The sequence below is a fragment of the Lissotriton vulgaris genome, chromosome 1_1 (genome assembly GCF_964263255.1).
Source record: "Lissotriton vulgaris chromosome 1_1, aLisVul1.2, whole genome shotgun sequence".
Classification (NCBI taxonomy): domain Eukaryota; kingdom Metazoa; phylum Chordata; class Amphibia; order Caudata; family Salamandridae; genus Lissotriton; species Lissotriton vulgaris.
Genome location: NC_141685.1, coordinates 200,033,869 through 200,053,868, shown reverse-complemented (window position 1 = coordinate 200,053,868; position 20,000 = coordinate 200,033,869). Strand labels below are relative to the sequence as shown.

At 49.1% G+C, this 20,000-nt stretch overlaps 35 non-coding genes across 35 annotated transcripts in view; 24 read left to right on the top strand and 11 right to left on the bottom strand.

The window, feature by feature from the left end:
- The first annotated feature begins 1,140 nt into the window (after nt 1–1,140).
- Nucleotides 1,141–1,214, top strand: TRNAN-GUU (transfer RNA asparagine (anticodon GUU)). Its single transcript has one exon. It is a non-coding gene; the product is annotated as a tRNA-Asn (tRNA).
- Nucleotides 1,215–1,450: 236 nt separating this feature from the next.
- TRNAW-CCA (transfer RNA tryptophan (anticodon CCA)) lies at nt 1,451–1,522 on the top strand. The gene has a single exon. It is a non-coding gene; the product is annotated as a tRNA-Trp (tRNA).
- A 71-nt stretch (nt 1,523–1,593) lies between these two features.
- On the bottom strand, nt 1,594–1,664 carry TRNAG-GCC (transfer RNA glycine (anticodon GCC)). The gene has a single exon. It is a non-coding gene; the product is annotated as a tRNA-Gly (tRNA).
- A 1,161-nt stretch (nt 1,665–2,825) lies between these two features.
- Nucleotides 2,826–2,899, top strand: TRNAN-GUU (transfer RNA asparagine (anticodon GUU)). Its single transcript has one exon. It is a non-coding gene; the product is annotated as a tRNA-Asn (tRNA).
- A 236-nt stretch (nt 2,900–3,135) lies between these two features.
- Nucleotides 3,136–3,207, top strand: TRNAW-CCA (transfer RNA tryptophan (anticodon CCA)). The gene has a single exon. It is a non-coding gene; the product is annotated as a tRNA-Trp (tRNA).
- Nucleotides 3,208–3,278: 71 nt separating this feature from the next.
- Nucleotides 3,279–3,349, bottom strand: TRNAG-GCC (transfer RNA glycine (anticodon GCC)). Its single transcript has one exon. It is a non-coding gene; the product is annotated as a tRNA-Gly (tRNA).
- Nucleotides 3,350–4,510: 1,161 nt separating this feature from the next.
- TRNAN-GUU (transfer RNA asparagine (anticodon GUU)) lies at nt 4,511–4,584 on the top strand. The gene has a single exon. It is a non-coding gene; the product is annotated as a tRNA-Asn (tRNA).
- A 236-nt stretch (nt 4,585–4,820) lies between these two features.
- On the top strand, nt 4,821–4,892 carry TRNAW-CCA (transfer RNA tryptophan (anticodon CCA)). The gene has a single exon. It is a non-coding gene; the product is annotated as a tRNA-Trp (tRNA).
- Nucleotides 4,893–4,963: 71 nt separating this feature from the next.
- Nucleotides 4,964–5,034, bottom strand: TRNAG-GCC (transfer RNA glycine (anticodon GCC)). Its single transcript has one exon. It is a non-coding gene; the product is annotated as a tRNA-Gly (tRNA).
- A 1,161-nt stretch (nt 5,035–6,195) lies between these two features.
- Nucleotides 6,196–6,269, top strand: TRNAN-GUU (transfer RNA asparagine (anticodon GUU)). The gene has a single exon. It is a non-coding gene; the product is annotated as a tRNA-Asn (tRNA).
- Nucleotides 6,270–6,505: 236 nt separating this feature from the next.
- On the top strand, nt 6,506–6,578 carry TRNAW-CCA (transfer RNA tryptophan (anticodon CCA)). Its single transcript has one exon. It is a non-coding gene; the product is annotated as a tRNA-Trp (tRNA).
- A 71-nt stretch (nt 6,579–6,649) lies between these two features.
- Nucleotides 6,650–6,720, bottom strand: TRNAG-GCC (transfer RNA glycine (anticodon GCC)). The gene has a single exon. It is a non-coding gene; the product is annotated as a tRNA-Gly (tRNA).
- Nucleotides 6,721–7,881: 1,161 nt separating this feature from the next.
- Nucleotides 7,882–7,955, top strand: TRNAN-GUU (transfer RNA asparagine (anticodon GUU)). Its single transcript has one exon. It is a non-coding gene; the product is annotated as a tRNA-Asn (tRNA).
- Nucleotides 7,956–8,191: 236 nt separating this feature from the next.
- On the top strand, nt 8,192–8,263 carry TRNAW-CCA (transfer RNA tryptophan (anticodon CCA)). The gene has a single exon. It is a non-coding gene; the product is annotated as a tRNA-Trp (tRNA).
- Nucleotides 8,264–8,334: 71 nt separating this feature from the next.
- On the bottom strand, nt 8,335–8,405 carry TRNAG-GCC (transfer RNA glycine (anticodon GCC)). The gene has a single exon. It is a non-coding gene; the product is annotated as a tRNA-Gly (tRNA).
- Nucleotides 8,406–9,566: 1,161 nt separating this feature from the next.
- On the top strand, nt 9,567–9,640 carry TRNAN-GUU (transfer RNA asparagine (anticodon GUU)). The gene has a single exon. It is a non-coding gene; the product is annotated as a tRNA-Asn (tRNA).
- A 236-nt stretch (nt 9,641–9,876) lies between these two features.
- On the top strand, nt 9,877–9,948 carry TRNAW-CCA (transfer RNA tryptophan (anticodon CCA)). Its single transcript has one exon. It is a non-coding gene; the product is annotated as a tRNA-Trp (tRNA).
- Nucleotides 9,949–10,019: 71 nt separating this feature from the next.
- TRNAG-GCC (transfer RNA glycine (anticodon GCC)) lies at nt 10,020–10,090 on the bottom strand. Its single transcript has one exon. It is a non-coding gene; the product is annotated as a tRNA-Gly (tRNA).
- Nucleotides 10,091–11,251: 1,161 nt separating this feature from the next.
- TRNAN-GUU (transfer RNA asparagine (anticodon GUU)) lies at nt 11,252–11,325 on the top strand. Its single transcript has one exon. It is a non-coding gene; the product is annotated as a tRNA-Asn (tRNA).
- A 236-nt stretch (nt 11,326–11,561) lies between these two features.
- Nucleotides 11,562–11,634, top strand: TRNAW-CCA (transfer RNA tryptophan (anticodon CCA)). Its single transcript has one exon. It is a non-coding gene; the product is annotated as a tRNA-Trp (tRNA).
- Nucleotides 11,635–11,705: 71 nt separating this feature from the next.
- On the bottom strand, nt 11,706–11,776 carry TRNAG-GCC (transfer RNA glycine (anticodon GCC)). The gene has a single exon. It is a non-coding gene; the product is annotated as a tRNA-Gly (tRNA).
- A 1,161-nt stretch (nt 11,777–12,937) lies between these two features.
- On the top strand, nt 12,938–13,011 carry TRNAN-GUU (transfer RNA asparagine (anticodon GUU)). The gene has a single exon. It is a non-coding gene; the product is annotated as a tRNA-Asn (tRNA).
- A 236-nt stretch (nt 13,012–13,247) lies between these two features.
- On the top strand, nt 13,248–13,319 carry TRNAW-CCA (transfer RNA tryptophan (anticodon CCA)). Its single transcript has one exon. It is a non-coding gene; the product is annotated as a tRNA-Trp (tRNA).
- A 71-nt stretch (nt 13,320–13,390) lies between these two features.
- TRNAG-GCC (transfer RNA glycine (anticodon GCC)) lies at nt 13,391–13,461 on the bottom strand. Its single transcript has one exon. It is a non-coding gene; the product is annotated as a tRNA-Gly (tRNA).
- A 1,161-nt stretch (nt 13,462–14,622) lies between these two features.
- On the top strand, nt 14,623–14,696 carry TRNAN-GUU (transfer RNA asparagine (anticodon GUU)). The gene has a single exon. It is a non-coding gene; the product is annotated as a tRNA-Asn (tRNA).
- A 236-nt stretch (nt 14,697–14,932) lies between these two features.
- Nucleotides 14,933–15,004, top strand: TRNAW-CCA (transfer RNA tryptophan (anticodon CCA)). The gene has a single exon. It is a non-coding gene; the product is annotated as a tRNA-Trp (tRNA).
- Nucleotides 15,005–15,075: 71 nt separating this feature from the next.
- On the bottom strand, nt 15,076–15,146 carry TRNAG-GCC (transfer RNA glycine (anticodon GCC)). Its single transcript has one exon. It is a non-coding gene; the product is annotated as a tRNA-Gly (tRNA).
- A 1,162-nt stretch (nt 15,147–16,308) lies between these two features.
- On the top strand, nt 16,309–16,382 carry TRNAN-GUU (transfer RNA asparagine (anticodon GUU)). Its single transcript has one exon. It is a non-coding gene; the product is annotated as a tRNA-Asn (tRNA).
- Nucleotides 16,383–16,618: 236 nt separating this feature from the next.
- Nucleotides 16,619–16,690, top strand: TRNAW-CCA (transfer RNA tryptophan (anticodon CCA)). Its single transcript has one exon. It is a non-coding gene; the product is annotated as a tRNA-Trp (tRNA).
- A 71-nt stretch (nt 16,691–16,761) lies between these two features.
- TRNAG-GCC (transfer RNA glycine (anticodon GCC)) lies at nt 16,762–16,832 on the bottom strand. The gene has a single exon. It is a non-coding gene; the product is annotated as a tRNA-Gly (tRNA).
- A 1,161-nt stretch (nt 16,833–17,993) lies between these two features.
- On the top strand, nt 17,994–18,067 carry TRNAN-GUU (transfer RNA asparagine (anticodon GUU)). The gene has a single exon. It is a non-coding gene; the product is annotated as a tRNA-Asn (tRNA).
- Nucleotides 18,068–18,303: 236 nt separating this feature from the next.
- On the top strand, nt 18,304–18,375 carry TRNAW-CCA (transfer RNA tryptophan (anticodon CCA)). The gene has a single exon. It is a non-coding gene; the product is annotated as a tRNA-Trp (tRNA).
- A 71-nt stretch (nt 18,376–18,446) lies between these two features.
- Nucleotides 18,447–18,517, bottom strand: TRNAG-GCC (transfer RNA glycine (anticodon GCC)). The gene has a single exon. It is a non-coding gene; the product is annotated as a tRNA-Gly (tRNA).
- Nucleotides 18,518–19,678: 1,161 nt separating this feature from the next.
- TRNAN-GUU (transfer RNA asparagine (anticodon GUU)) lies at nt 19,679–19,752 on the top strand. Its single transcript has one exon. It is a non-coding gene; the product is annotated as a tRNA-Asn (tRNA).
- Nucleotides 19,753–19,988: 236 nt separating this feature from the next.
- TRNAW-CCA (transfer RNA tryptophan (anticodon CCA)) overlaps nt 19,989–20,000 on the top strand; it is a 72-nt gene continuing 60 nt past the window's right edge. The window contains exon 1 of the tRNA in view: nt 19,989–20,000. This exon is cut by the window's right edge and continues 60 nt beyond it. This is a non-coding gene — a tRNA (tRNA-Trp).

Below are 20,000 nucleotides of genomic sequence, written 5' to 3'. Positions count from 1 at the left end.
AAGAGCTCTGTCCAAGACAGTGGTCAGGTTCACACACTTAAATTGTACACATATGAACAAAGTGTGCGCAGCAGACATGATAACGCCAACGTTTCACATGATGATGGCAAGAATCAGATGCAGGAGACTATAAGTAATAATGTCTTTGCATTTGCTGAGGTCACTGGCTTGGTACTAGAGTTGTGGTTATCAGGGCATGATGGCAGGCTGCTCCTGACAGAAGTGGCTCACAGAATGCACCCGCCAGATCACCAGCACTATTGTGTTTGAGATCATGTCACTGAACTCTCCTCCTGGAAAATCCTTCCCACTGGCTTTGCCAGATTCTGTGTCCTCCCCAAAATGCTGGGGTGAAACGGGCAGAGTTCTGCGCCCTGCGCCCCTTTACGCGTCCCTAACGCCATCCCAACGCGCCCTGGTCGGGCACAGCCCTGGTCGGGCTTAGATCACTGGAGCCTCTGGAGATCAAGAACTCCGGAAGCCTAGGGTCAGGCCTATTGCAGAGGCATCTTGTGCCTGGCCATTCCGGGATTGTTGTGTTTCAGGGCCTAGCCATCAATACTCCTGGGATTTCTTTCCATGAGAACCCTCATGTCCCTGTCCTCCCACAAGCCCGAGCTTTTATGTAAAATAAAGTGTGCTCTGTGGGCCTTCCCCTATGTGCTCTCTGCCTAATCTCTTTCTCCCAAGCTGAGCTCTGCAGGTAAATGTATCTATCTGACTGAGGGGCTAGGGAGGGTCTTTCCCAGCAGTCTTACAAGCCAAGAGTTCAGAGAAAGCACCTGCTCTGGGAAGGAGACTCTGCTCACAGAGAAGACAAGTCCAACATAACACAGTGAAGATGGGATGGGCAAGACACACGCCTCACGGGCTGGTAGCACGCAAACAGAGGAGCAGGGAGCTACGCTAAGCAGGCAAAGAGAAAAGTCATGTATGAGTCTCATGCACTGTGACCGGTAGTAATACTGGCTCTAACACCATTAGACAGTAGTCTACACATCATAAATTACAACAGTAACAAGACACTAAGCAAATGACAAATGCTGTATGGCATAAAGACGCCTTATATAATACAAGCTCCAGGCAGGCGCACACATGTCAAGACATATATTGAGTCTCAGGAAATGTATACAGTCAATAGTCTCTGTGGCGCAATCGGTTAGCGCGTTCGGCTGTTAACCGAAAGGTTGGTGGTTCAAGCCCACCCAGGGATGTAGCCTTTTGTCTGCATGAAACACAGATACGTACCTTTGCTCTTTCCTGCGTGCGATCCTTTCCCTGAATAGTTCAATCCTCAGCGTTCTCACTGCACCTGCAGTCAATTTCAATAATTAGGATAGAAAACAAAAGGCCAAGCCCTGTAATACAACCGTAGGCATATAAGCAGAGGAAAATAAGTCAAAAGGCCCACAGCATTTGTTCATCTGGCATCGAAGGCTGCAAGTGTAAGGACCTCGTGGCGCAACGGTAGCGCGTCTGACTCCAGATCAGAAGGTTGCGTGTTCAAATCACGTCGGGGTCACTGCTTACCATTTTATTCCCCACTGAGTTCATATATATCATTTCGAAAACAAAGTCAAAAGAAAGCATCCTTGCATTGGCCGGGAATCGAACCCGGGCCTCCCGCGTGGCAGGCGAAAATTCTACCACTGAACCACCAATGCTTCACATGGTGTGTTCACAGCAAGAGCTCTGTCCAAGACAGTGGTCAGGATCACACACTTAAATTGTACACATATGAACAAAGTGTGCGCAGCAGACATGATAACGCCAACGTTTCACATGATGATGGCAAGAATCAGATGCAGGAGACTATAAGTAATAATGTCTTTGCATTTGCTGAGGTCACTGGCTTGGTACTAGAGTTGTGGTTATCAGGGCATGATGGCAGGCTGCTCCTGACAGAAGTGGCTCACAGAATGCACCCGCCAGATCACCAGCACTATTGTGTTTCAGATCATGTCACTGAACTCTCCTCCTGGAAAATCCTTCCCACTGGCTTTGCCAGATTCTGTGTCCTCCCCAAAATGCTGGGGTGAAATGGGCAGAGTTCTGCGCCCTGCGCCCCTTTACGCGTCCCTAACGCCATCCCAACGCGCCCTGGTCGGGCACAGCCCTGATCGGGCTTAGATCACTGGAGCCTCTGGAGATCAAGAACTCCGGAAGCCTAGGGTCAGGCCTATTGCAGAGGCATCTTGTGCCTGGCCATTCCGGGATTGTTGTGTTTCAGGGCCTAGCCATCAATACTCCTGGGATTTCTTTCCATGAGAACCCTCATGTCCCTGTCCTCCCACAAGCCCGAGCTTTTATGTAAAATAAAGTGTGCTCTGTGGGCCTTCCCCTATGTGCTCTCTGCCTAATCTCTTTCTCCCAAGCTGAGCTCTGCAGGTAAATGTATCTATCTGACTGAGGGGCTAGGGAGGGCCTTTCCCAGCAGTCTTACAAGCCAAGAGTTCAGAGAAAGCACCTGCTCTGGGAAGGAGACTCTGCTCACAGAGAAGACAAGTCCAACATAACACAGTGAAGATGGGATGGGCAAGACACACGCCTCACGGGCTGGTAGCACGCAAACAGAGGAGCAGGGAGCTTCGCTAAGCAGGCAAAGAGAAAAGTCATGTATGAGTCTCATGCACTGTGACCGGTAGTAATACTGGCTCTAACACCATTAGACAGTAGTCTACACATCATAAATTACAACAGTAACAAGACACTAAGCAAATGACAAATGCTGTATGGCATAAAGACGCCTTATATAATACAAGCTCCAGGCAGGCGCACACATGTCAAGACATATATTGAGTCTCAGGAAATGTATACAGTCAATAGTCTCTGTGGCGCAATCGGTTAGCGCGTTCGGCTGTTAACCGAAAGGTTGGTGGTTCAAGCCCACCCAGGGACGTAGCCTTTTGTCTGCATGAAACACAGATACGTACCTTTGCTCTTTCCTGCGTGCGATCCTTTCCCTGAATAGTTCAATCCTCAGCGTTCTCACTGCACCTGCAGTCAATTTCAATAATTAGGATAGAAAACAAAAGGCCAAGCCCTGTAATACAACCGTAGGCATATAAGCAGAGGAAAATAAGTCAAAAGGCCCACAGCATTTGTTCATCTGGCATCGAAGGCTGCAAGTGTAAGGACCTCGTGGCGCAACGGTAGCGCGTCTGACTCCAGATCAGAAGGTTGCGTGTTCAAATCACGTCGGGGTCACTGCTTACCATTTTATTCCCCACTGAGTTCATATATATCATTTCGAAAACAAAGTCAAAAGAAAGCAACCTTGCATTGGCCGGGAATCGAACCCGGGCCTCCCGCGTGGCAGGCGAGAATTCTACCACTGAACCACCAATGCTTCACATGGTGTGTTCACAGCAAGAGCTCTGTCCAAGACAGTGGTCAGGTTCACACACTTAAATTGTACACATATGAACAAAGTGTGCGCAGCAGACATGATAACGCCAACGTTTCACATGATGATGGCAAGAATCAGATGCAGGAGACTATAAGTAATAATGTCTTTGCATTTGCTGAGGTCACTGGCTTGGTACTAGAGTTGTGGTTATCAGGGCATGATGGCAGGCTGCTCCTGACAGAAGTGGCTCACAGAATGCACCCGCCAGATCACCAGCACTATTGTGTTTCAGATCATGTCACTGAACTCTCCTCCTGGAAAATCCTTCCCACTGGCTTTGCCAGATTCTGTGTCCTCCCCAAAATGCTGGGGTGAAACGGGCAGAGTTCTGCGCCCTGCGCCCCTTTACGCGTCCCTAACGCCATCCCAACGCGCCCTGGTCGGGCACAGCCCTGATCCGGCTTAGATCACTGGAGCCTCTGGAGATCAAGAACTCCGGAAGCCTAGGGTCAGGCCTATTGCAGAGGCATCTTGTGCCTGGCCATTCCGGGATTGTTGTGTTTCAGGGCCTAGCCATCAATACTCCTGGGATTTCTTTCCAGGAGAACCCTCATGTCCCTGTCCTCCCACAAGCCCGAGCTTTTATGTAAAATAAAGTGTGCTCTGTGGGCCTTCCCCTATGTGCTCTCTGCCTAATCTCTTTCTCCCAAGCTGAGCTCTGCAGGTAAATGTATCTATCTGACTGAGGGGCTAGGGAGGGCCTTTCCCAGCAGTCTTACAAGCCAAGAGTTCAGAGAAAGCACCTGCTCTGGGAAGGAGACTCTGCTCACAGAGAAGACAAGTCCAACATAACACAGTGAAGATGGGATGGGCAAGACACACGCCTCACGGGCTGGTAGCACGCAAACAGAGGAGCAGGGAGCTACGCTAAGCAGGCAAAGAGAAAAGTCATGTATGAGTCTCATGCACTGTGACCGGTAGTAATACTGGCTCTAACACCATTAGACAGTAGTCTACACATCATAAATTACAACAGTAACAAGACACTAAGCAAATGACAAATGCTGTATGGCATAAAGACGCCTTATATAATACAAGCTCCAGGCAGGCGCACACATGTCAAGACATATATTGAGTCTCAGGAAATGTATACAGTCAATAGTCTCTGTGGCGCAATCGGTTAGCGCGTTCGGCTGTTAACCGAAAGGTTGGTGGTTCAAGCCCACCCAGGGACGTAGCCTTTTGTCTGCATGAAACACAGATACGTACCTTTGCTCTTTCCTGCGTGCGATCCTTTCCCTGAATAGTTCAATCCTCAGCGTTCTCACTGCACCTGCAGTCAATTTCAATAATTAGGATAGAAAACAAAAGGCCAAGCCCTGTAATACAACCGTAGGCATATAAGCAGAGGAAAATAAGTCAAAAGGCCCACAGCATTTGTTCATCTGGCATCGAAGGCTGCAAGTGTAAGGACTTCGTGGCGCAACGGTAGCGCGTCTGACTCCAGATCAGAAGGTTGCGTGTTCAAATCACGTCGGGGTCACTGCTTACCATTTTATTCCCCACTGAGTTCATATATATCATTTCGAAAACAAAGTCAAAAGAAAGCAACCTTGCATTGGCCGGGAATGGAACCCGGGCCTCCCGCGTGGCAGGCGAGAATTCTACCACTGAACCACCAATGCTTCACATGGTGTGTTCACAGCAAGAGCTCTGTCCAAGACAGTGGTCAGGTTCACACACTTAAATTGTACACATATGAACAAAGTGTGCGCAGCAGACATGATAACGCCAACGTTTCACATGATGATGGCAAGAATCAGATGCAGGAGACTATAAGTAATAATGTCTTTGCATTTGCTGAGGTCACTGGCTTGGTACTAGAGTTGTGGTTATCAGGGCATGATGGCAGGCTGCTCCTGACAGAAGTGGCTCACAGAATGCACCCGCCAGATCACCAGAACTATTGTGTTTCAGATCATGTCACTGAACTCTCCTCCTGGAAAATCCTTCCCACTGGCTTTGCCAGATTCTGTGTCCTCCCCAAAATGCTGGGGTGAAACGGGCAGAGTTCTGCGCCCTGCGCCCCTTTACGCGTCCCTAACGCCATCCCAACGCGCCCTGGTCGGGCACAGCCCTGGTCGGGCTTAGATCACTGGAGCCTCTGGAGATCAAGAACTCCGGAAGCCTAGGGTCAGGCCTATTGCAGAGGCATCTTGTGCCTGGCCATTCCGGGATTGTTGTGTTTCAGGGCCTAGCCATCAATACTCCTGCGATTTCTTTCCATGAGAACCCTCATGTCCCTGTCCTCCCACAAGCCCGAGCTTTTATGTAAAATAAAGTGTGCTCTGTGGGCCTTCCCCTATGTGCTCTCTGCCTAATCTCTTTCTCCCAAGCTGAGCTCTGCAGGTAAATGTATCTATCTGACTGAGGGGCTAGGGAGGGCCTTTCCCAGCAGTCTTACAAGCCAAGAGTTCAGAGAAAGCACCTGCTCTGGGAAGGAGACTCTGCTCACAGAGAAGACAAGTCCAACATAACACAGTGAAGATGGGATGGGCAAGACACACGCCTCACGGGCTGGTAGCACGCAAACAGAGGAGCAGGGAGCTACGCTAAGCAGGCAAAGAGAAAAGTCATGTATGAGTCTCATGCACTGTGACCGGTAGTAATACTGGCTCTAACACCATTAGACAGTAGTCTACACATCATAAATTACAACAGTAACAAGACACTAAGCAAATGACAAATGCTGTATGGCATAAAGACGCCTTATATAATACAAGCTCCAGGCAGGCGCACACATGTCAAGACATATATTGAGTCTCAGGAAATGTATACAGTCAATAGTCTCTGTGGCGCAATCGGTTAGCGCGTTCGGCTGTTAACCGAAAGGTTGGTGGTTCAAGCCCACCCAGGGACGTAGCCTTTTGTCTGCATGAAACACAGATACGTACCTTTGCTCTTTCCTGCGTGCGATCCTTTCCCTGAATAGTTCAATCCTCAGCGTTCTCACTGCACCTGCAGTCAATTTCAATAATTAGGATAGAAAACAAAAGGCCAAGCCCTGTAATACAACCGTAGGCATATAAGCAGAGGAAAATAAGTCAAAAGGCCCACAGCATTTGTTCATCTGGCATCGAAGGCTGCAAGTGTAAGGACCTCGTGGCGCAACGGTAGCGCGTCTGACTCCAGATCAGAAGGTTGCGTGTTTAACATCACGTCGGGGTCACTGCTTACCATTTTATTCCCCACTGAGTTCATATATATCATTTCGAAAACAAAGTCAAAAGAAAGCATCCTTGCATTGGCCGGGAATCGAACCCGGGCCTCCCGCGTGGCATGCGAGAATTCTACCACTGAACCACCAATGCTTCACATGGTGTGTTCACAGCAAGAGCTCTGTCCAAGACAGTGGTCAGGTTCACACACTTAAATTGTACACATATGAACAAAGTGTGCGCAGCAGACATGATAACGCCAACGTTTCACATGATGATGGCAAGAATCAGATGCAGGAGACTATAAGTAATAATGTCTTTGCATTTGCTGAGGTCACTGGCTTGGTACTAGAGTTGTGGTTATCAGGGCATGATGGCAGGCTGCTCCTGACAGAAGTGGCTCACAGAATGCACCCGCCAGATCACCAGCACTATTGTGTTTCAGATCATGTCACTGAACTCTCCTCCTGGAAAATCCTTCCCACTGGCTTTGCCAGATTCTGTGTCCTCCCCAAAATGCTGGGGTGAAACGGGCAGAGTTCTGCGCCCTGCGCCCCTTTACGCGTCCCTAACGCCATCCCAACGCGCCCTGGTCGGGCACAGCCCTGATCGGGCTTAGATCACTGGAGCCTCTGGAGATCAAGAACTCCGGAAGCCTAGGGTCAGGCCTATTGCAGAGGCATCTTGTGCCTGGCCATTCCGGGATTGTTGTGTTTCAGGGCCTAGCCATCAATACTCCTGGGATTTCTTTCCATGAGAACCCTCATGTCCCTGTCCTCCCACAAGCCCGAGCTTTTATGTAAAATAAAGTGTGCTCTGTGGGCCTTCCCCTATGTGCTCTCTGACTAATCTCTTTCTCCCAAGCTGAGCTCTGCAGGTAAATGTATCTATCTGACTGAGGGGCTAGGGAGGGCCTTTCCCAGCAGTCTTACAAGCCAAGAGTTCAGAGAAAGCACCTGCTCTGGGAAGGAGACTCTGCTCACAGAGAAGACAAGTCCAACATAACACAGTGAAGATGGGATGGGCAAGACACACGCCTCACGGGCTGGTAGCACGCAAACAGAGGAGCAGGGAGCTACGCTAAGCAGGCAAAGAGAAAAGTCATGTATGAGTCTCATGCACTGTGACCGGTAGTAATACTGGCTCTAACACCATTAGACAGTAGTCTACACATCATAAATTACAACAGTAACAAGACACTAAGCAAATGACAAATGCTGTATGGCATAAAGACGCCTTATATAATACAAGCTCCAGGCAGGCGCACACATGTCAAGACATATATTGAGTCTCAGGAAATGTATACAGTCAATAGTCTCTGTGGCGCAATCGGTTAGCGCGTTCGGCTGTTAACCGAAAGGTTGGTGGTTCAAGCCCACCCAGGGATGTAGCCTTTTGTCTGCATGAAACACAGATACGTACCTTTGCTCTTTCCTTCGTGCGATCCTTTCCCTGAATAGTTCAATCCTCAGCGTTCTCACTGCACCTGCAGTCAATTTCAATAATTAGGATAGAAAACAAAAGGCCAAGCCCTGTAATACAACCGTAGGCATATAAGCAGAGGAAAATAAGTCAAAAGGCCCACAGCATTTGTTCATCTGGCATCGAAGGCTGCAAGTGTAAGGACCTCGTGGCGCAACGGTAGCGCGTCTGACTCCAGATCAGAAGGTTGCGTGTTCAAATCACGTCGGGGTCACTGCTTACCATTTTATTCCCCACTGAGTTCATATATATCATTTCGAAAACAAAGTCAAAAGAAAGCAACCTTGCATTGGCCGGGAATCGAACCCGGGCCTCCCGCATGGCGGGCGAGAATTCTACCACTGAACCACCAATGCTTCACATGGTGTGTTCACAGCAAGAGCTCTGTCCAAGACAGTGGTCAGGTTCACACACTTAAATTGTACACATATGAACAAAGTGTGCGCAGCAGACATGATAACGCCAACGTTTCACATGATGATGGCAAGAATCAGATGCAGGAGACTATAAGTAATAATGTCTTTGCATTTGCTGAGGTCACTGGCTTGGTACTAGAGTTGTGGTTATCAGGGCATGATGGCAGGCTGCTCCTGACAGAAGTGGCTCACAGAATGCACCCGCCAGATCACCAGCACTATTGTGTTTGAGATCATGTCACTGAACTCTCCTCCTGGAAAATCCTTCCCACTGGCTTTGCCAGATTCTGTGTCCTCCCCAAAATGCTGGGGTGAAACGGGCAGAGTTCTGCGCCCTGCGCCCCTTTACGCGTCCCTAACGCCATCCCAACGCGCCCTGGTCGGGCACAGCCCTGGTCGGGCTTAGATCACTGGAGCCTCTGGAGATCAAGAACTCCGGAAGCCTAGGGTCAGGCCTATTGCAGAGGCATCTTGTGCCTGGCCATTCCGGGATTGTTGTGTTTCAGGGCCTAGCCATCAATACTCCTGGGATTTCTTTCCATGAGAACCCTCATGTCCCTGTCCTCCCACAAGCCCGAGCTTTTATGTAAAATAAAGTGTGCTCTGTGGGCCTTCCCCTATGTGCTCTCTGCCTAATCTCTTTCTCCCAAGCTGAGCTCTGCAGGTAAATGTATCTATCTGACTGAGGGGCTAGGGAGGGCCTTTCCCAGCAGTCTTACAAGCCAAGAGTTCAGAGAAAGCACCTGCTCTGGGAAGGAGACTCTGCTCACAGAGAAGACAAGTCCAACATAACACAGTGAAGATGGGATGGGCAAGACACACGCCTCACGGGCTGGTAGCACGCAAACAGAGGAGCAGGGAGCTACGCTAAGCAGGCAAAGAGAAAAGTCATGTATGAGTCTCATGCACTGTGACCGGTAGTAATACTGGCTCTAACACCATTAGACAGTAGTCTACACATCATAAATTACAACAGTAACAAGACACTAAGCAAATGACAAATGCTGTATGGCATAAAGACGCCTTATATAATACAAGCTCCAGGCAGGCGCACACATGTCAAGACATATATTGAGTCTCAGGAAATGTATACAGTCAATAGTCTCTGTGGCGCAATCGGTTAGCGCGTTCGGCTGTTAACCGAAAGGTTGGTGGTTCAAGCCCACCCAGGGATGTAGCCTTTTGTCTGCATGAAACACAGATACGTACCTTTGCTCTTTCCTGCGTGCGATCCTTTCCCTGAATAGTTCAATCCTCAGCGTTCTCACTGCACCTGCAGTCAATTTCAATAATTAGGATAGAAAACAAAAGGCCAAGCCCTGTAATACAACCGTAGGCATATAAGCAGAGGAAAATAAGTCAAAAGGCCCACAGCATTTGTTCATCTGGCATCGAAGGCTGCAAGTGTAAGGACCTCGTGGCGCAACGGTAGCGCGTCTGACTCCAGATCAGAAGGTTGCGTGTTCAAATCACGTCGGGGTCACTGCTTACCATTTTATTCCCCACTGAGTTCATATATATCATTTCGAAAACAAAGTCAAAAGAAAGCATCCTTGCATTGGCCGGGAATCGAACCCGGGCCTCCCGCGTGGCAGGCGAAAATTCTACCACTGAACCACCAATGCTTCACATGGTGTGTTCACAGCAAGAGCTCTGTCCAAGACAGTGGTCAGGATCACACACTTAAATTGTACACATATGAACAAAGTGTGCGCAGCAGACATGATAACGCCAACGTTTCACATGATGATGGCAAGAATCAGATGCAGGAGACTATAAGTAATAATGTCTTTGCATTTGCTGAGGTCACTGGCTTGGTACTAGAGTTGTGGTTATCAGGGCATGATGGCAGGCTGCTCCTGACAGAAGTGGCTCACAGAATGCACCCGCCAGATCACCAGCACTATTGTGTTTCAGATCATGTCACTGAACTCTCCTCCTGGAAAATCCTTCCCACTGGCTTTGCCAGATTCTGTGTCCTCCCCAAAATGCTGGGGTGAAATGGGCAGAGTTCTGCGCCCTGCGCCCCTTTACGCGTCCCTAACGCCATCCCAACGCGCCCTGGTCGGGCACAGCCCTGATCGGGCTTAGATCACTGGAGCCTCTGGAGATCAAGAACTCCGGAAGCCTAGGGTCAGGCCTATTGCAGAGGCATCTTGTGCCTGGCCATTCCGGGATTGTTGTGTTTCAGGGCCTAGCCATCAATACTCCTGGGATTTCTTTCCATGAGAACCCTCATGTCCCTGTCCTCCCACAAGCCCGAGCTTTTATGTAAAATAAAGTGTGCTCTGTGGGCCTTCCCCTATGTGCTCTCTGCCTAATCTCTTTCTCCCAAGCTGAGCTCTGCAGGTAAATGTATCTATCTGACTGAGGGGCTAGGGAGGGCCTTTCCCAGCAGTCTTACAAGCCAAGAGTTCAGAGAAAGCACCTGCTCTGGGAAGGAGACTCTGCTCACAGAGAAGACAAGTCCAACATAACACAGTGAAGATGGGATGGGCAAGACACACGCCTCACGGGCTGGTAGCACGCAAACAGAGGAGCAGGGAGCTACGCTAAGCAGGCAAAGAGAAAAGTCATGTATGAGTCTCATGCACTGTGACCGGTAGTAATACTGGCTCTAACACCATTAGACAGTAGTCTACACATCATAAATTACAACAGTAACAAGACACTAAGCAAATGACAAATGCTGTATGGCATAAAGACGCCTTATATAATACAAGCTCCAGGCAGGCGCACACATGTCAAGACATATATTGAGTCTCAGGAAATGTATACAGTCAATAGTCTCTGTGGCGCAATCGGTTAGCGCGTTCGGCTGTTAACCGAAAGGTTGGTGGTTCAAGCCCACCCAGGGACGTAGCCTTTTGTCTGCATGAAACACAGATACGTACCTTTGCTCTTTCCTGCGTGCGATCCTTTCCCTGAATAGTTCAATCCTCAGCGTTCTCACTGCACCTGCAGTCAATTTCAATAATTAGGATAGAAAACAAAAGGCCAAGCCCTGTAATACAACCGTAGGCATATAAGCAGAGGAAAATAAGTCAAAAGGCCCACAGCATTTGTTCATCTGGCATCGAAGGCTGCAAGTGTAAGGACCTCGTGGCGCAACGGTAGCGCGTCTGACTCCAGATCAGAAGGTTGCGTGTTTAACATCACGTCGGGGTCACTGCTTACCATTTTATTCCCCACTGAGTTCATATATATCATTTCGAAAACAAAGTCAAAAGAAAGCATCCTTGCATTGGCCGGGAATCGAACCCGGGCCTCCCGCGTGGCATGCGAGAATTCTACCACTGAACCACCAATGCTTCACATGGTGTGTTCACAGCAAGAGCTCTGTCCAAGACAGTGGTCAGGTTCACACACTTAAATTGTACACATATGAACAAAGTGTGCGCAGCAGACATGATAACGCCAACGTTTCACATGATGATGGCAAGAATCAGATGCAGGAGACTATAAGTAATAATGTCTTTGCATTTGCTGAGGTCACTGGCTTGGTACTAGAGTTGTGGTTATCAGGGCATGATGGCAGGCTGCTCCTGACAGAAGTGGCTCACAGAATGCACCCGCCAGATCACCAGCACTATTGTGTTTCAGATCATGTCACTGAACTCTCCTCCTGGAAAATCCTTCCCACTGGCTTTGCCAGATTCTGTGTCCTCCCCAAAATGCTGGGGTGAAACGGGCAGAGTTCTGCGCCCTGCGCCCCTTTACGCGTCCCTAACGCCATCCCAACGCGCCCTGGTCGGGCACAGCCCTGATCGGGCTTAGATCACTGGAGCCTCTGGAGATCAAGAACTCCGGAAGCCTAGGGTCAGGCCTATTGCAGAGGCATCTTGTGCCTGGCCATTCCGGGATTGTTGTGTTTCAGGGCCTAGCCATCAATACTCCTGGGATTTCTTTCCATGAGAACCCTCATGTCCCTGTCCTCCCACAAGCCCGAGCTTTTATGTAAAATAAAGTGTGCTCTGTGGGCCTTCCCCTATGTGCTCTCTGCCTAATCTCTTTCTCCCAAGCTGAGCTCTGCAGGTAAATGTATCTATCTGACTGAGGGGCTAGGGAGGGCCTTTCCCAGCAGTCTTACAAGCCAAGAGTTCAGAGAAAGCACCTGCTCTGGGAAGGAGACTCTGCTCACAGAGAAGACAAGTCCAACATAACACAGTGAAGATGGGATGGGCAAGACACACGCCTCACGGGCTGGTAGCACGCAAACAGAGGAGCAGGGAGCTACGCTAAGCAGGCAAAGAGAAAAGTCATGTATGAGTCTCATGCACTGTGACCGGTAGTAATACTGGCTCTAACACCATTAGACAGTAGTCTACACATCATAAATTACAACAGTAACAAGACACTAAGCAAATGACAAATGCTGTATGGCATAAAGACGCCTTATATAATACAAGCTCCAGGCAGGCGCACACATGTCAAGACATATATTGAGTCTCAGGAAATGTATACAGTCAATAGTCTCTGTGGCGCAATCGGTTAGCGCGTTCGGCTGTTAACCGAAAGGTTGGTGGTTCAAGCCCACCCAGGGACGTAGCCTTTTGTCTGCATGAAACACAGATACGTACCTTTGCTCTTTCCTTCGTGCGATCCTTTCCCTGAATAGTTCAATCCTCAGCGTTCTCACTGCACCTGCAGTCAATTTCAATAATTAGGATAGAAAACAAAAGGCCAAGCCCTGTAATACAACCGTAGGCATATAAGCAGAGGAAAATAAGTCAAAAGGCCCACAGCATTTGTTCATCTGGCATCGAAGGCTGCAAGTGTAAGGACCTCGTGGCGCAACGGTAGCGCGTCTGACTCCAGATCAGAAGGTTGCGTGTTCAAATCACGTCGGGGTCACTGCTTACCATTTTATTCCCCACTGAGTTCATATATATCATTTCGAAAACAAAGTCAAAAGAAAGCAACCTTGCATTGGCCGGGAATCGAACCCGGGCCTCCCGCATGGCGGGCGAGAATTCTACCACTGAACCACCAATGCTTCACATGGTGTGTTCACAGCAAGAGCTCTGTCCAAGACAGTGGTCAGGTTCACACACTTAAATTGTACACATATGAACAAAGTGTGCGCAGCAGACATGATAACGCCAACGTTTCACATGATGATGGCAAGAATCAGATGCAGGAGACTATAAGTAATAATGTCTTTGCATTTGCTGAGGTCACTGGCTTGGTACTAGAGTTGTGGTTATCAGGGCATGATGGCAGGCTGCTCCTGACAGAAGTGGCTCACAGAATGCACCCGCCAGATCACCAGCACTATTGTGTTTGAGATCATGTCACTGAACTCTCCTCCTGGAAAATCCTTCCCACTGGCTTTGCCAGATTCTGTGTCCTCCCCAAAATGCTGGGGTGAAACGGGCAGAGTTCTGCGCCCTGCGCCCCTTTACGCGTCCCTAACGCCATCCCAACGCGCCCTGGTCGGGCACAGCCCTGGTCGGGCTTAGATCACTGGAGCCTCTGGAGATCAAGAACTCCGGAAGCCTAGGGTCAGGCCTATTGCAGAGGCATCTTGTGCCTGGCCATTCCGGGATTGTTGTGTTTCAGGGCCTAGCCATCAATACTCCTGGGATTTCTTTCCATGAGAACCCTCATGTCCCTGTCCTCCCACAAGCCCGAGCTTTTATGTAAAATAAAGTGTGCTCTGTGGGCCTTCCCCTATGTGCTCTCTGCCTAATCTCTTTCTCCCAAGCTGAGCTCTGCAGGTAAATGTATCTATCTGACTGAGGGGCTAGGGAGGGCCTTTCCCAGCAGTCTTACAAGCCAAGAGTTCAGAGAAAGCACCTGCTCTGGGAAGGAGACTCTGCTCACAGAGAAGACAAGTCCAACATAACACAGTGAAGATGGGATGGGCAAGACACACGCCTCACGGGCTGGTAGCACGCAAACAGAGGAGCAGGGAGCTACGCTAAGCAGGCAAAGAGAAAAGTCATGTATGAGTCTCATGCACTGTGACCGGTAGTAATACTGGCTCTAACACCATTAGACAGTAGTCTACACATCATAAATTACAACAGTAACAAGACACTAAGCAAATGACAAATGCTGTATGGCATAAAGACGCCTTATATAATACAAGCTCCAGGCAGGCGCACACATGTCAAGACATATATTGAGTCTCAGGAAATGTATACAGTCAATAGTCTCTGTGGCGCAATCGGTTAGCGCGTTCGGCTGTTAACCGAAAGGTTGGTGGTTCAAGCCCACCCAGGGATGTAGCCTTTTGTCTGCATGAAACACAGATACGTACCTTTGCTCTTTCCTGCGTGCGATCCTTTCCCTGAATAGTTCAATCCTCAGCGTTCTCACTGCACCTGCAGTCAATTTCAATAATTAGGATAGAAAACAAAAGGCCAAGCCCTGTAATACAACCGTAGGCATATAAGCAGAGGAAAATAAGTCAAAAGGCCCACAGCATTTGTTCATCTGGCATCGAAGGCTGCAAGTGTAAGGACCTCGTGGCGCAACGGTAGCGCGTCTGACTCCAGATCAGAAGGTTGCGTGTTCAAATCACGTCGGGGTCACTGCTTACCATTTTATTCCCCACTGAGTTCATATATATCATTTCGAAAACAAAGTCAAAAGAAAGCATCCTTGCATTGGCCGGGAATCGAACCCGGGCCTCCCGCGTGGCAGGCGAAAATTCTACCACTGAACCACCAATGCTTCACATGGTGTGTTCACAGCAAGAGCTCTGTCCAAGACAGTGGTCAGGATCACACACTTAAATTGTACACATATGAACAAAGTGTGCGCAGCAGACATGATAACGCCAACGTTTCACATGATGATGGCAAGAATCAGATGCAGGAGACTATAAGTAATAATGTCTTTGCATTTGCTGAGGTCACTGGCTTGGTACTAGAGTTGTGGTTATCAGGGCATGATGGCAGGCTGCTCCTGACAGAAGTGGCTCACAGAATGCACCCGCCAGATCACCAGCACTATTGTGTTTCAGATCATGTCACTGAACTCTCCTCCTGGAAAATCCTTCCCACTGGCTTTGCCAGATTCTGTGTCCTCCCCAAAATGCTGGGGTGAAATGGGCAGAGTTCTGCGCCCTGCGCCCCTTTACGCGTCCCTAACGCCATCCCAACGCGCCCTGGTCGGGCACAGCCCTGATCGGGCTTAGATCACTGGAGCCTCTGGAGATCAAGAACTCCGGAAGCCTAGGGTCAGGCCTATTGCAGAGGCATCTTGTGCCTGGCCATTCCGGGATTGTTGTGTTTCAGGGCCTAGCCATCAATACTCCTGGGATTTCTTTCCATGAGAACCCTCATGTCCCTGTCCTCCCACAAGCCCGAGCTTTTATGTAAAAATAAAGTGTGCTCTGTGGGCCTTCCCCTATGTGCTCTCTGCCTAATCTCTTTCTCCCAAGCTGAGCTCTGCAGGTAAATGTATCTATCTGACTGAGGGGCTAGGGAGGGCCTTTCCCAGCAGTCTTACAAGCCAAGAGTTCAGAGAAAGCACCTGCTCTGGGAAGGAGACTCTGCTCACAGAGAAGACAAGTCCAACATAACACAGTGAAGATGGGATGGGCAAGACACACGCCTCACGGGCTGGTAGCACGCAAACAGAGGAGCAGGGAGCTACGCTAAGCAGGCAAAGAGAAAAGTCATGTATGAGTCTCATGCACTGTGACCGGTAGTAATACTGGCTCTAACACCATTAGACAGTAGTCTACACATCATAAATTACAACAGTAACAAGACACTAAGCAAATGACAAATGCTGTATGGCATAAAGACGCCTTATATAATACAAGCTCCAGGCAGGCGCACACATGTCAAGACATATATTGAGTCTCAGGAAATGTATACAGTCAATAGTCTCTGTGGCGCAATCGGTTAGCGCGTTCGGCTGTTAACCGAAAGGTTGGTGGTTCAAGCCCACCCAGGGACGTAGCCTTTTGTCTGCATGAAACACAGATACGTACCTTTGCTCTTTCCTGCGTGCGATCCTTTCCCTGAATAGTTCAATCCTCAGCGTTCTCACTGCACCTGCAGTCAATTTCAATAATTAGGATAGAAAACAAAAGGCCAAGCCCTGTAATACAACCGTAGGCATATAAGCAGAGGAAAATAAGTCAAAAGGCCCACAGCATTTGTTCATCTGGCATCAAAGGCTGCAAGTGTAAGGACCTCGTGGCGCAACGGTAGCGCGTCTGACTCCAGATCAGAAGGTTGCGTGTTCAAATCACGTCGGGGTCACTGCTTACCATTTTATTCCCCACTGAGTTCATATATATCATTTCGAAAACAAAGTCAAAAGAAAGCAACCTTGCATTGGCCGGGAATCGAACCCGGGCCTCCCTCGTGGCAGGCGAGAATTCTACCACTGAACCACCAATGCTTCACATGGTGTGTTCACAGCAAGAGCTCTGTCCAAGACAGTGGTCAGGTTCACACACTTAAATTGTACACATATGAACAAAGTGTGCGCAGCAGACATGATAACGCCAACGTTTCACATGATGATGGCAAGAATCAGATGCAGGAGACTATAAGTAATAATGTCTTTGCATTTGCTGAGGTCACTGGCTTGGTACTAGAGTTGTGGTTATCAGGGCATGATGGCAGGCTGCTCCTGACAGAAGTGGCTCACAGAATGCACCCGCCAGATCACCAGCACTATTGTGTTTCAGATCATGTCACTGAACTCTCCTCCTGGAAAATCCTTCCCACTGGCTTTGCCAGATTCTGTGTCCTCCCCAAAATGCTGGGGTGAAACGGGCAGAGTTCTGCGCCCTGCGCCCCTTTACGCGTCCCTAACGCCATCCCAACGCGCCCTGGTCGGGCACAGCCCTGGTCGGGCTTAGATCACTGGAGCCTCTGGAGATCAAGAACTCCGGAAGCCTAGGGTCAGGCCTATTGCAGAGGCATCTTGTGCCTGGCCATTCCGGGATTGTTGTGTTTCAGGGCCTAGCCATCAATACTCCTGCGATTTCTTTCCATGAGAACCCTCATGTCCCTGTCCTCCCACAAGTCCGAGCTTTTATGTAAAATAAAGTGTGCTCTGTGGGCCTTCCCCTATGTGCTCTCTGCCTAATCTCTTTCTCCCAAGCTGAGCTCTGCAGGTAAATGTATCTATCTGACTGAGGGGCTAGGGAGGGCCTTTCCCAGCAGTCTTACAAGCCAAGAGTTCAGAGAAAGCACCTGCTCTGGGAAGGAGACTCTGCTCACAGAGAAGACAAGTCCAACATAACACAGTGAAGATGGGATGGGCAAGACACACGCCTCACGGGCTGGTAGCACGCAAACAGAGGAGCAGGGAGCTACGCTAAGCAGGCAAAGAGAAAAGTCATGTATGAGTCTCATGCACTGTGACCGGTAGTAATACTGGCTCTAACACCATTAGACAGTAGTCTACACATCATAAATTACAACAGTAACAAGACACTAAGCAAATGACAAATGCTGTATGGCATAAAGACGCCTTATATAATACAAGCTCCAGGCAGGCGCACACATGTCAAGACATATATTGAGTCTCAGGAAATGTATACAGTCAATAGTCTCTGTGGCGCAATCGGTTAGCGCGTTCGGCTGTTAACCGAAAGGTTGGTGGTTCAAGCCCACCCAGGGACGTAGCCTTTTGTCTGCATGAAACACAGATACGTACCTTTGCTCTTTCCTGCGTGCGATCCTTTCCCTGAATAGTTCAATCCTCAGCGTTCTCACTGCACCTGCAGTCAATTTCAATAATTAGGATAGAAAACAAAAGGCCAAGCCCTGTAATACAACCGTAGGCATATAAGCAGAGGAAAATAAGTCAAAAGGCCCACAGCATTTGTTCATCTGGCATCGAAGGCTGCAAGTGTAAGGACCTCGTGGCGCAACGGTAGCGCGTCTGACTCCAGATCAGAAGGTTGCGTGTTCAAATCACGTCGGGGTCACTGCTTACCATTTTATTCCCCACTGAGTTCATATATATCATTTCGAAAACAAAGTCAAAAGAAAGCAACCTTGCATTGGCCGGGAATCGAACCCGGGCCTCCCGCGTGGCGGGCGAGAATTCTACCACTGAACCACCAATGCTTCACATGGTGTGTTCACAGCAAGAGCTCTGTCCAAGACAGTGGTCAGGTTCACACACTTAAATTGTACACATATGAACAAAGTGTGCGCAGCAGACATGATAACGCCAACGTTTCACATGATGATGGCAAGAATCAGATGCAGGAGACTATAAGTAATAATGTCTTTGCATTTGCTGAGGTCACTGGCTTGGTACTAGAGTTGTGGTTATCAGGGCATGATGGCAGGCTGCTCCTGACAGAAGTGGCTCACAGAATGCACCCGCCAGATCACCAGCACTATTGTGTTTGAGATCATGTCACTGAACTCTCCTCCTGGAAAATCCTTCCCACTGGCTTTGCCAGATTCTGTGTCCTCCCCAAAATGCTGGGGTGAAACGGGCAGAGTTCTGCGCCCTGTGCCCCTTTAGGCGTCCCTAACGCCATCCCAACGCGCCCTGGTCGGGCACAGCCCTGGTCGGGCTTAGATCACTGGAGCCTCTGGAGATCAAGAACTCCGGAAGCCTAGGGTCAGGCCTATTGCAGAGGCATCTTGTGCCTGGCCATTCCGGGATTGTTGTGTTTCAGGGCCTAGCCATCAATACTCCTGGGATTTCTTTCCATGAGAACCCTCATGTCCCTGTCCTCCCACAAGCCCGAGCTTTTATGTAAAATAAAGTGTGCTCTGTGGGCCTTCCCCTATGTGCTCTCTGCCTAATCTCTTTCTCCCAAGCTGAGCTCTGCAGGTAAATGTATCTATCTGACTGAGGGGCTAGGGAGGGCCTTTCCCAGCAGTCTTACAAGCCAAGAGTTCAGAGAAAGCACCTGCTCTGGGAAGGAGACTCTGCTCACAGAGAAGACAAGTCCAACATAACACAGTGAAGATGGGATGGGCAAGACACACGCCTCACGGGCTGGTAGCACGCAAACAGAGGAGCAGGGAGCTAGGCTAAGCAGGCAAAGAGAAAAGTCATGTATGAGTCTCATGCACTGTGACCGGTAGTAATACTGGCTCTAACACCATTAGACAGTAGTCTACACATCATAAATTACAACAGTAACAAGACACTAAGCAAATGACAAATGCTGTATGGCATAAAGACGCCTTATATAATACAAGCTCCAGGCAGGCGCACACATGTCAAGACATATATTGAGTCTCAGGAAATGTATACAGTCAATAGTCTCTGTTGCGCAATCGGTTAGCGCGTTCGGCTGTTAACCGAAAGGTTGGTGGTTCAAGCCCACCCAGGGACGTAGCCTTTTGTCTGCATGAAACACAGATACGTACCTTTGCTCTTTCCTGCGTGCGATCCTTTCCCTGAATAGTTCAATCCTCAGCGTTCTCACTGCACCTGCAGTCAATTTCAATAATTAGGATAGAAAACAAAAGGCCAAGCCCTGTAATACAACCGTAGGCATATAAGCAGAGGAAAATAAGTCAAAAGGCCCACAGCATTTGTTCATCTGGCATCGAAGGCTGCAAGTGTAAGGACCTCGTGGCG